Raw genomic sequence first — 9,241 nt, 5'->3', positions numbered from 1 at the left:
CTTTTGGGTTGAAAAATGCCACCGCTTCTTACACCTACGCATACGCTGCTGCTCATGAGGGTCCCTCAGAACGCTGCCAGCGCTTCGGTCTCGACCTAAGCACCCACGCTGACTCCTCGAATGAGGATGAGGCATGGCCCGGAGTGGATTTCTCTGGGCTCCACGACCCTGGGACTTTGCGCCAGTTCTTGGCCGCAAGCGACTACTGCTTCGGTTACTCCGACTCCAACGACGAAGGCACTTACGACCCCACTCGCGAGTGTTTTCACGTCGGGCTCGGGATGCTGAGGGCAGGCGAAGAGGATGAGGGGGCAGGTAGCCGCTCCCCACTTCGTCCAGGGGCGGGCGCCGTCACGCCCCCACGCAATGCCCTGCCGACCGCATGAAATGAGAACGTCGCTCTTGCACGACCTCAGCGCCCAGACCTAGAGCAACTCCGTGAGCTCTAGGCCAAGGTCGAGCAAGACCAACTCCTTCTACTGCAGCTTTGAGACTCTCTCGAACAGGAACAGCGAGGCCGCGGCAAAGGTGGGGGAGCCCGACGAAGAGCTCGCAATGTGTATCACCGCATCCATGACGACGAAGGGAGCGAGCAACCCCCAGTCTTCAATCGCACCAGCTAGAACGTTGCGGCTGCACCTCGACAATAGAGGAGGGCTGGCAGAACATTGCGGCTGCACCCCCAGATGAGCTGGCAAAGATGGCCTCAGCACGGGCCCCGGTCCCCCCGAACGTCTTCGCCAGAGACCTCCACAAACCGTCCATCGGCTGCACCTCGACAACAGAGGAGGGCCCACCTGGGGAACCCGTGGCAAAGCCAAACACCCCCTCTGCTGCCGAGACCCCCTCGACCAAGCCCGAGGTCATGGAAGTCAATGCCGAGCCTCCGCAGAATGATTAGGACGCGGATTGGCGAGTCCCATTCCTCGATTGGCTTGACCGGGGGGAGCTTCCCGACGACCGAACTGAAGCACGATGGCTTGCGCGCTGAGCCAAGACCTACGCCCTCTACAATGGCGAATTATACAGGCGAAGTCCCTCAAGCGTCCTTCAACGATGCATCAGTTCCAAGGCAGGCCAAGCCCTGCTTTGGGACTTACACGTAGGCGCCTGCGGGCACCATGCGGCGCCTCGGACGCTCATAGGGAACGCTTTCCGCCAAGGGTTCTACTGGTCGACGGTGGTCGCCGATGCTACCAAGCTAATACGCTCCTGCGAAGGATGCCAGTACTATGCTCGGCAGACACATCTCCCGGCCCTGGCCTTGCAAACCATCCCCATCACATGGCCGTTCACCGTGTGGGGGCTCGACATGGTCGGGCCTCTGCAAAAGGCCCCCGGGGGCTACACCCATCTACTGGTATCGATCGACAAGTTCTCCAAATGGATCGAGGCCCGTTCGATCAATCGAATCAAATCCGAGCAGGCAGTGCTGTTCTTCACTGACATTATCCACCGGTTCGGGGTCCCCAACACCATCATCACCGACAACGGGACGCAGTTCACCAGCAAAAAGTTCCTGACGTTTTGCGATGACCACCACATCCGTGTGGCCTGGTCGGCCGTAGGACACCCAAGGACCAATGGCCAAGTAGAGCGTGCCAACGGCATGATCCTACAAGGCCTCAAGCCAAGAATTCACAACCGGTTGAAAAAGTACGGCAAGAAATGGCTCGCCGAGCACCCATCGGTCATCTGGAGCCTGAGGAACACTCCGAGCCGAGCCACGGGGTTCACGCCTTTCTTCCTAGTCTATGGGGCTGAGGCCATCCTCCCCACCAACCTGGAATATGGTTCCCCGAGGCTGCAAGCCTATAACGAACAAAGCAACCGCACAACCCGAGAGGATGCCCTCGATCAGCTGGAGGAAGCCCGAGACGTAGCGCTACTACACTCGGCCAAGTATCAGCAGAGCCTGCGGCGCTATCAGGCCCGATGCGTCCGAGGCCGAGACCTGAAGGTAGGCGACCTGGTGCTGAGGCTAGCACAGAGCAACAAGGGTCGCCACAAGCTGACCCCGCCATGGGAAGGACCGTACATCATTGCCCAAGTCCTGAAGCCCGGGACCTACAAGCTGGCCAACGAGAAGGACGAAATCTTCACCAACGCTTGGAACATAGAACAGCTACGTCGTTTTTATCCCTAAATTTCCAAGCGTTGTATATATCGTTTCTCGAAATGCAATTAAAAAGTGCTCTTTAGTTGGTCTTTACTTTTCGAGAAACCCCCCGAGCCCACAGTAGGTCTCGGCAGTACAATAAACACAATAAGGGAGACTCGGCTCTGCCTTAGCAGAACCAAGCCTCCCTCGGGGGCTAGATGGGGGACTTCCCCTAGGTCCCACGCACCATTTTTTAGTTGCTTTTCGAAAAAATTCCTACGCCAAGTCTCTAGCAGGCTCTGATGAATCATTTGTAGAGACTCCTCGGACCAAGGTCTGTTTCCGAAGCAAGAGGTCGGCTGAGTCACGAGACGGCCTACGCCCTCGGGCTACAGCACTCCCTCACTACCTCTCGCTCAAGGGACGGCTTAGGCCCCAAAGGGGTGTTTTGCAAACGAAATCGGATCAGGAGCAACAGAGGGCAAAGGCTCGGAAACATGAGAAAAACAACTAAGAAACACAAATACGTCAGAAATAAAAGCCTCGACAGCCACAAATGTTATGATACAAAAATAACCCCTATTCTATCTTTACATAGCCCCCGGGGCCCAGATTAAGGCTCAGGGCCCCCAGCACCGGCAGAGGGTAGGGGAGGAACCACCTCATCTTCAAAGAGCGTCGCCAGCGCCGTGCCAGGGCCTTCCGCTGCCTCCAGCAGCTTCGCAACCGCCGCGTGGGCCTCCTCGCCGTACGGAGCAATCCACTCCGGCCTGCTAGGGTCTGTCACCGGGCGGAGGAGTCCACCGTCGATAAGCGACTGGAGCATCTCCTCAGTGACATCCGACGGATCCCAGGGGTCCGCCTCGACAACGACGACGTTGCCAGCCATGAATGCGATGGAGGAATCGGGCGCGGCGGTGAGTTTTTCTCTCCCCCTCCACGCTCTCGCTTTTTTCTCGCTTTCTCCCTAGACTCGCTCTTCTCTCTTCTTCTTCCCGGCACCCGCTGCTCTAGCGACGGCTCGACGGAGGTGGCAGGCAAGGTAAGATAAGGAGGGGCGAGACTCTTCGGGTATTTATGCAGGGAGGAGGTGAAACGAACGGGCGATGAAATCAGGGAGGTTTTCCCCGTCCGGCGCGGTTAACCACGAGCCAATTTGGGCGGCCCACGCGCCCACGTCTCCCGCATTAAATGCATGAACGGTTACGTCCCATCCATCACGTCACGCTCGCCCACTACGGCAGCAGGCGTCGTTTCGCCTCCCCGTGAAACCACCTCAAAAGGCGCGCCACCCGTGGCTGAGCCAATAGGGAGGACATTTCCCACGGCCTGTTCCTTTCATAGGAAGGAATTGGGCTCTGAGCTCGTTACGATCCAAGGGTTCGAAGGCTGGGCCCCAAAGGGTTTCGACAGCCGCCCCAGGATAACAGAGTCAGGGGCAACTACAGGCGAGCCTATACGGGGCCGAGACCCAAGCGAGCAAAATGCCTGGGACGCCCAAAATTGTGTCCGAGACCAGCAGGAAAGTATCCGAATGGGATCCCACCGTAGGGAGGCACCGAGCCACCGAGGCCCAACGAACAGCCTCGGCACCCACTAGAGAAATCCTCTGGTACTCTTGGAGTATGTCTCTAGACCGCTAGCCATCCCCTAACGAATGGGGTTTGGACCTCCACTCGGACTACCCGATAACAGCTCACCGAAAGTGCCACCGCTCGTGCCCATCGAGGGTAGCGAGGCACATTCCACCCCTCCTTCCGAGCGAAAAGGAAGCGCGAGGGTCGCATAAAAAGTCAGGGGAACCCCTGACGGCCTTCTCGCCCTATGCGGAGGCTAGGGGGCTCCTCCTGCAAATATGCCGAGACCTCACGACCCGGGCTCACGCCCAAAGGGGCCTCGGCAAACAAACCCTCACGCGCGAGGGGCGTATAAAAAGTCAGGAGAACTCCCGACGGCCCTCCCACGTAGAGGCTAGGGGCTCTTCCTGCAGCCTTGCTGAGACCAGAATGGGCTCGGCAAACTAACCCTCTGTCCAAACGAAAAGGACACGTGAAGACCAGATAAAAGGGCCAGAACACCCAAGGCAAAGACAAACAGTCCAAAACCGCGCTAGAGGTTTCGCTACAAACACGATAAAAGGGCGCCGAGCCCGTTACGGTCCAGGGGTTCGAAGGCTGGGCCTCCAAAAGGTTTCGACAGCCGCCCCAGGGCAACAGAGTCAGGGACGACATCGGGGCGAGCCTACGAATGGCCCAGACCCGAGCGAACGGTCGCTCGGGGTGTCCTAAGTCGTGTCCGAGACCAGCGGGGAAGTATTCGAATGGGATCCCACCGTAGGGAGGCACCAAGCCACCGAGGCCCGCGAACGGCCTCGGCACCCACTAGAGAAACCCCCTGGTACTCTTGGAGTGCGTCCCTGGACCACTAGCCGTCCCCCAGCGAACGGGGCTCGGGCCTCCACTCGGACTACCCGCTAACAGCTCACCGGAAGTGTCCACGCTCGTGCCCATCGAGGGTAGCACGGCACGTTTCACCCCTCCTTCTGAGCAAAAGGAAGCATGAGGATCATACCCAAAGTCAGGGGGCCCCTGACGAACCTCTTGCTCCGCACAGAGGCTAGAGGCCTTTTTCCCTACAGCCTTGCCGAGACCCCCGCAACCCGAACTTGCGCTTGGGGGCTTGGCAAATGCAATAAGAACTACTCGTTTAGACACGGAAATGAAGAAAGCCCCTGGAGGAGTAACTCCACTCCCCCAGGGGCTCGGGGGCTACACCCGGCGGGTGCGCTCGCGCGCACCCACCAGAACCTCAAAAAACAAGCCCCAATTCCTACGGGGCAGGTATGAACCAAGCCTCGGCAAACCCTCAGGGGGAGTGCACGCACTCCCCCCGAGGCTCGGGGGCTACTGTCGGGTACCTTAGAATGGGGTACCCCAAGCAAAACATCAAATGGGTTGCCCTAGTCCCATCTAAAAAATAACGATGATAAAAGCAAAAAGGTAAGTCGTGGGCCCCTCCCCGTCGCGACCAGGCCCATTGGGTCCTCCTCCTCCTCGCCTCGAGCCCTGAGAAGGAGGTCTCGACATCCTGGCGAGGCTCCCCAGGGAAGGCCTCGGCAGGGAACGTCGTCTCTGCCTCGCCCGAGGCTCTCCACAGAAGGCCTCGACAGGAGGCACGTTCTCCGTATCGCGCGAGGCCTCTCGCGCGATACCTCGGCAAGGAGCCTGATCCCCGTCTCGTGCGAGGCCCCATTCTCCGTGTCGCTCGAGGCCGGCTCACCCACGGTCCGTCGCCCCCCGCCTCGGCCGACCCTCCCGACAGCCGATCACGTCCCATTAATGCTTTCAACCACTCCCGTGATCTCAGCCGGACAGCGGCTCAACGTCATAGAAAGATCGACGCGACCTGAAGTCGCATCAGCACCATACCGGCCAGGACAGGGCACGGCGGGGATTACCGGCCACTATGTCCAAACACTGTGACCACGATCAGCCACCGTCAGCGCCTGGGACAGGATATGGCGGGGATTACCGGCCACTGTGTCCAAACACTGTGACCACGATCAGCCGCCGTCAGTGCCTGGGACAGGATATGGCGGGGGTTACTGGCCACTGTGTCCTACCACTGTGTCCACGATCAGCCACCCACTCAAGGCCTCGACGCTGTACACCAAGGCCTTGGCACTGTACATCAGGGCCTCGGTAATATTGGGGTCCACGCCTGCCGAGACCCCCCACCGCAGTACCAGCCTCGGCCCCGACCAAGTTTCGGCCTCATGCATAGTCCATCCCCAGCGGCTTATGGTCATCGCCACATCCACTCCGAGGCATTCCTGGGGCTCCCACGATGCACAGGATCTGATGGGACAACTATGCCATCCCAGTACTCCAAGGATGGGCCACTCCGATGACCACGCCGCCACAGGAACAGGCCATAAGGCTTGGACATGCCGTCCCTGGCAGCACGACGCCACATAGTAATACATGTACTGCCCTTGTCCCCCCTTCAACTATAAAAGGAGAGGACTTGGGCCACTTAGAGGGGACCCCCGGAGAACACACACACATGCACACCTTCCAGCCGCTTGAGAGCAACGTCTCAGACGGCCCCACGACACCCTGCCGAGACTTGGGACAAGTTCCCTCTCTCCCTTAGCTTGTAACCCCCTACTACGAGCACTTCGGTGCAAGGAATACAAGTTCTATCCCTCAGACTAGACATAGGGCGCCGATTGCCTGAACCAGTATAAACCTTGTGTCTCTTTGCATCACCATCCGGAATCGGGAGTACGCAGAACAAATTCACTAGTCGGTTGAGGACCCCCCGGTCCGAAACACCGACAAGTGGTGTCAACCTTGCCCATCATAAACCCTTTAGAGAGTAGAAAGTCCCTTAATCTCTCATACCATGCTCTAGGTGCTTGCTTCAAGCCATACAATGCCTTCTTCAACTTGTACATATGGTCGGGCTTCTTGTCATCTTCAAAACCAGGAGGTTGCTCAACATATACTTATTCATTGATGTAACCATTAAGAAATACACTCTTGACATCCATTTGATAGAGCTTGATGTTGTGGGCACAAACATAGGCTAATAAGATTCTAATTGCTTCCAATTTAGCAACCGGGGCATATGTTTCTCCAAAGTCAAGACCTTCAACTTGTGTACATCCTTGTGCTACCAATCTTGCTTTGTTCCTTACTACTATCCCATCTTGATCTTGCTTGTTTCTAAAGATCCATTTGGTTCCAATCACATTGTGTTCCTTTGGTCTCTCTATCAATTTTGATACTTGATTTCTTGTGAAGTTATTCAATTCTTCATGCATAGCATTTATCCAATCAACATCCTTCGATGCTTCATCTATCTTATTTGGTTCAATGGATGACACAATGATAAATGATCACAAAATAAAGCCAATCTTGATCTAGTTTGTACACTCTTGAAATATCACCAATGATAGTGTCCAATGTATGATCCCTTGCAATATTAGTTGGTTGAAAGATTAGAACTTGATTGCTTGCACTTGCTTGATCATTGGGTTGAGATGATGCACTAGCCACTTGATCTTGTTCATTATCATGAGAGCCACTTGTACTTGCTTGATTTGTATCATCTTGCATATTTGAGTTAGAGAGCACTTGCACTTGATCATCTTCATCATCATTCACTTGCCTAGGCCTCAATTCACCAACATTTATGTTCTTTGTGGCATTTAAAAGTGGAATGCCTCTAACATCTTCTAAGTTCTCATTCTCTTTTTGTGAACCCTTGGTTTCATCAAATTCAACATCATGAACTTCCTCAAGAGTACCACTATCCAAATTCCAAACTCTATATGCTTTGCTAGTTGTTGAGTATCCAAGTAGGAATCCTTCATCACATTTCTTCTCAAACTTGCCCAATCTAGTGCATTTCTTCAAGATATAGCATTTGCAACCAAAGACCTAAAAATATGTAATGTTGGGCTTTCTACCATTCAAGAGCTCATATGGTGTCTTCTCTTTCAATGGGTGACAATAAAGGCAGCTGCTATAATAGCAAGCCATGTTGATAGCTTCGGCCCAAAAAAATTGACTCACATTGTACTCACTAAGCATAGACCTTGTCATATCAATGAATGTTCTATTTTTGCTCTCAATAAGGCTATTTGATTATAGAGTGTACTTGGCCAAGAATTAATGTCTAATTCCAAATTCATCATATAACTCATCAATTCTAGTGTTCTTGAACTCACTACCATTGTCACTTCTAACTCTCTTGATGGTTGTTTCATACTCATTGTGAATGTCCTTGACAAATGATTTAAATGTTGCAAACACATCACTTTTGTCTACTAGAAAGAATACCCAAGTGTATCTAGTATAATCATCCACTATCACAAAGCCATATTTGTTACCACCAATGCTAGTGTATTGAGTTGACCCAAACAAGTTCATGTGTAATAACTCAAATGCTTTACTAGTGCTCATCATGCTTTTCTTAGAATGGGTGTTTCCAACTTGTTTTCTGGCTTGACAAGAGCTACAAAGCTTATCGTTCTCAAACACTACATCTTTTAAGCCTTTAACCAAGTCATGCTTGACCAATCTATTCAATTATTTTATTCCAACATGACCAAGTCTTCTATGCCATAACCAACCTATGCTAGACTTAGTAAATAAACATGTAGATAATTGAGCTTCACTAGTATTAAAATCAACCAAGTATAGATTCTCATATCTAGAGCCCTTGAAGATCAAGTTAGAGCTATCTACACTTACGATCTCTACATCATCTACCCCAAATATGCATTTGAATCCAAGATCACACAATTGAGCCATGAATAGCAAATTAAAGTTCAAGCTCTCTACTAGCAACACATTGGATATGCTCTTGTCATTGGACATGATACTATTATAACAATCATTGCCATTGGTATTGATTGAGTTAAACATTCTTGCATCACCAGTCGTGTGTTGAGTGCACTCACTATCAAGAACCCAATGCCTTCCTCTAGCTTTGTAATTGACCTAAAAAAGAAGATCAATTCTTTTTAGGTACCCAAACTTGCTTAGGTCCTTGAAGGTTAGTGACCAAGCTCTTGGGCACCCAGATAGCTTTCTTCTTTGAGCCCATCCATGGTGTACCAGTGAACTTAGTTTTCACACCATTTGTACCCTTATTAAGCACATAGAAAGGATTAATCTTAATTGAGGATATATTAGCACTTTTGCTCTTGTTCTTGCACTCATGCTCTTTATGACCAACTTGCTTGCAACTAGTGTAAAAATGACCATTGTTCTTCACAAAACTAGTCTTGTGTGGAGCAAAGGCCACCTTGCCTTTCTTGGAGGTATAGCCCAATCCCTCTTTATAGAGAGAAGCTCTTTGGCTACCCAAGCACATAAGCAAGCGGTCCTCACCACCATAGGCCTTAGCCAAGGTGTGAGTGAGCTCATTGACCTTCTTCTTGAGGGTCTTATTCTCAACTATTAGTGAGGCATTACATGTGAAACCATTACTATTAGATGAGGTGGAAGTGAAAGTGCTACAAGAAAGATTAGTGGGAGCAATAATGATAGGCTTATATAATGATTCATCAATTAGGTCACAAGTTAACCCTACATTACATGTCCCAACATGCTTCTTCTCATTTTG

Source organism: Miscanthus floridulus, chromosome 7 (assembly GCF_019320115.1).
Source record: "Miscanthus floridulus cultivar M001 chromosome 7, ASM1932011v1, whole genome shotgun sequence".
Lineage (NCBI taxonomy): Eukaryota > Viridiplantae > Streptophyta > Magnoliopsida > Poales > Poaceae > Miscanthus > Miscanthus floridulus.
Note: the sequence above shows the minus strand (reverse complement) of the source record.